The following is a 3,809-nucleotide window of genomic DNA, read 5'->3' on the forward strand; positions in this document are numbered from 1 at the left end:
GCATCTTCTTCCTCCTTTCCCCCTCCCCCATAGGCCATGAGTTTGTTACAACTTAAACCTCTTACCACCTTCGGCTCACTTGTTGGCATAGCCAAGAGGAAGGCCATACATATATGGGTGGTACTCCCAGTTTAACCTCCACCCAAGTTTCTGTCCCCCTGCTCCCGCCCTAAACCTTAAGTTCCTTTGGGTTGATGTGGTCTTTTCCATTGTGCCTCCAGGCTTCCACAAGAAACCTTTTATTCAGTATAACTTTGCTTGCCTAAGACCAAAAGTGCCTTTTATAAGATTGCTGACTGCCTTCAATCAAGAGCATGTCATTTGGGCAAAGACTGTTAAAGTTAATGGAAAGTTAAGGGGGGGGGAAGAAAGAAAGACCCAGCATGTGGGTCATAGATAAGAAAGGCAAGCCCAGAAAGGGTGTGCTGAGCAACTGCATGAGGCACATACAGTAGCAAGATGGTCAGACTGAAGTAGCTTCACCTTGGTGTTGCCTGCCAGTTGTCTCCATTACTAGGCATGGTTAGGGCATTTTTCTTCACCAGAAGTTTGGAGCTTTGATTATCTAAATCAAACTGGCAGAAACCAGCTTAGCTGCTTCTATTGTATTACCAACAGTGATTCATTTCATAGCAGAGATTACTAGCTATTGGTTGCCAGTCTAGTTTTACACAGTTAAGTCTTATATGGCTATAATTGCATTAACCTTCCTTAATAAATGACACTTGGTTCCAGGAACACAAATCTCAATGATTTTTATTGCATGCCATGCACTTAGAACCATTTTAAAAGGGGGGGTTCAAACCCACCTGTTTGTAAGTTTATGCTGGTAACATAATAGTCACACTGTGGTCACTACAGCTTTGCCTGGTTTGTCCCCTTCAGGGCAATCAGCCAACTGCCTCAGCTGCCGGTTATTATTGCATTCTTCTTTCTTCTACATCTTTGTATTTGGCCCACTGATATTTTATCCCAAAAAGTCCTTTCTTAATTTCTCTTTTCCACTATGTCCTGTTTGTTTTACAAAGCTCTGCTTATCTGTGTTTTTGGAAAGAGATCCCCAATATGACACACAGGTTTTGATGCAAGCTTCTGAAGCCACCATCACAACCTCTCATGACACATTCAGTTCACCTTGAAATGTACTTGTGTGGCCATGATCTTCACATGCAATCTTTGCTTTAAGGGTATGGAGATGGGTTTTGTTCTAAATATCTAAAACTCTGTTCTCTAGAATGTAACAATAGCATTGTTGGGATCTATGAATGAATGAACAAGTGGAAAGAATGCATGAGTGAGTGAAGTGATGAAAAATTCTAAGGGAAGAATAGGTAGAGATGTATCAAAGAAAGGTTCAGAAGAAAAGATGACATGATGTAGTCTAGAGCATTGAGGGAATGTCAGGTTTAAAATGGAAAGAGTCAACATGTGTGAAGATGATGCAGTCACAGACACTAAGTTACTGTAGCACTTAAGAGACTTGGTAGTGTCACCCACAAGACTAGTGACATATAAACTTAGAGTATACAATGTCTAAACAGAAACTATAAATTTGGTAAAAGAATCCACCATCATGATGACTATTTGAAATAAAAGTATATTTTTATTACTGAAAGAATGAAGGTTCTCACCAATATGTGAAAAATAAACTAAGGATACATATTTGAAAAGAATATTTTAGTATGTAGTATCATACATTTTAGCTATTTCTGGTATTACACCCAAATTAAGATATTATGATTATCTAAATGCTATTGCATCAACATCCTAAAATCTGCCATATTCTCTGAATCATCCCACTCCTGTGATGTCACACATCACTATGCAGCATGCTAGTCCATTAAAACTAAAGATGTACTCAAAGTTATAGACATTATACATGGGAACAGAGTGCATTACTCAGTACCAAAGAGCTGCATTACTTATGCCATTGCTGTCTCATGAGAAATTTTAAGTGTTATGAAGCTATCAGTCATGGAAGATAGAAGTACTACAGCTGTGGGTTGAGGGCGTTTTCAATCTCTTCTTTATAACTCAAGCATACTACCTTCATTATAAGAAATACATAAATAGATCTCCTTCAAATCCAAGTAAATATTAAACATGAAGATAATGTTTTTAAGTAAAAATCTAAAGTTTAAACATGTTAAAATGACCTTAATATTCCCCCAAACAATAATGTGTTGTTGCCTACTGTAAGTAAAAGAGAAATCTAGGATTACAAAATGGTCATGTACATTAGTTCATGGACCTTAATAAGCATTCATTAGAGTATTAAGAGATTAAAGAATGTAAAAATATAGCTAAGAAGAATAGAACTAATGTTTTACCTTCCATGTTTTAGATTAAAAACAACTTTACAGTTCATCCTTTCATGTGCATGGTCTCATTCATTCACAATAATGATTTTGAAATCAGTCTATTTGGTCATGTGTGCACCATCTGAGTGATACAACCACTCATGTATGGGCTGCACAATATTTTATTTATGAATTTATGCAGTGATGGACATTATAAGTGCTTTCAATTTTTTGGTTCTTACAAATAAAACTGGAGGGATGGAGAGATGGCTCATCTAAAAATACAAATAAAGCTGGTGTGCATATTTATATACTAATCTGTATTGGAATATATGTTTATATGTCTCTTGAATAAACACATAAAATTTGAAAAGATACATCATGTCATAGGGAATACTTAAAATTTTATGAAAATGTCAAACTTGTGTTATGGTACCATTTGGCTATCAGTAACATATGGATATTTTATTTATTCTACATTGTGAAAACCTTTGCTATTTCAAACTTCATCAAGACCTGGCTGCACAGGCCTTCAATCACAGCTGAAAAGGAGACTGAGGCAGGAGGTCACCAGCTCAAAGCCTGCCTGGATTATTGAGTAAGTTCCAGGCCAGCATCGGTAGCTTAATGAGACTCAAAATAAAAATAAGTAAACAGAGAAAAAACATTATAAGTCAATGGTAGGCCATTTGTGATGTCTTGAGTTTGACTGCCATTAATACACACAGACATCCACACATCCACACAGGCACACACACACATACCCTAATGGATTTTGCCTGATTTGTAATACTCTGCATGTAAAAAAGTTGTTTATTGGCTATACATGCCTCTTCTAAGGAAAATGTAAATCAGGTCCTTGCTCATTTTTTTAAAGGAAGAACCAGTTTTCCAACTGAGCTGCAATGCTTTATATTTACAAGATTCAACTTTTGCTGATGGATATGTTACTGATGTCCTCTCTGGCCGTGTGTGTCTGTTAGCTAACCTAGCATCATCTTTCAGAGAACAATAGTGATTTATTTAGTTTTGATGAGGTCCAGTTTGCCCGCTCACAGTTTTCCTCCTTGAGTGTCTCTGTCCCGGGCATGGTCACAAAGAATTCCTTCTACGTTTTCTTCAAGTAGTTTCATAATTTTACCATTTAAGTTCATAGTTTATTACAATGAATTTTTGTTGGTATAAAGTATTAGTATAGGCACTTTGGCCCATGTGTATTTCTCGTTGTTTTCATGTTCTTTTTTAAGAAAGCTTTGCTTGTTGTATTACCTGGAAGCTTTCATTGATAATATAGTTATAATTCTTTGGGGGAAGTTTTGTCTGTATATTTGTTTGATATATCTGATCTTTATATCATCCCTTTCAAATCCAAAATAAAACACATTCCTTTATTTTCCCACTTCTTTTCTCCCTTCTCTTCCTTTCTCATTTCTCTATGTCCATCACTTTTCTTCTGTTTTCATTTTCTTCTATCCCTGAAATGGACTCTTGCTGTATACCCGCGCCCCC

This window comes from Cricetulus griseus, assembly GCF_003668045.3.
Source record: "Cricetulus griseus strain 17A/GY chromosome 1 unlocalized genomic scaffold, alternate assembly CriGri-PICRH-1.0 chr1_0, whole genome shotgun sequence".
Lineage (NCBI taxonomy): Eukaryota > Metazoa > Chordata > Mammalia > Rodentia > Cricetidae > Cricetulus > Cricetulus griseus.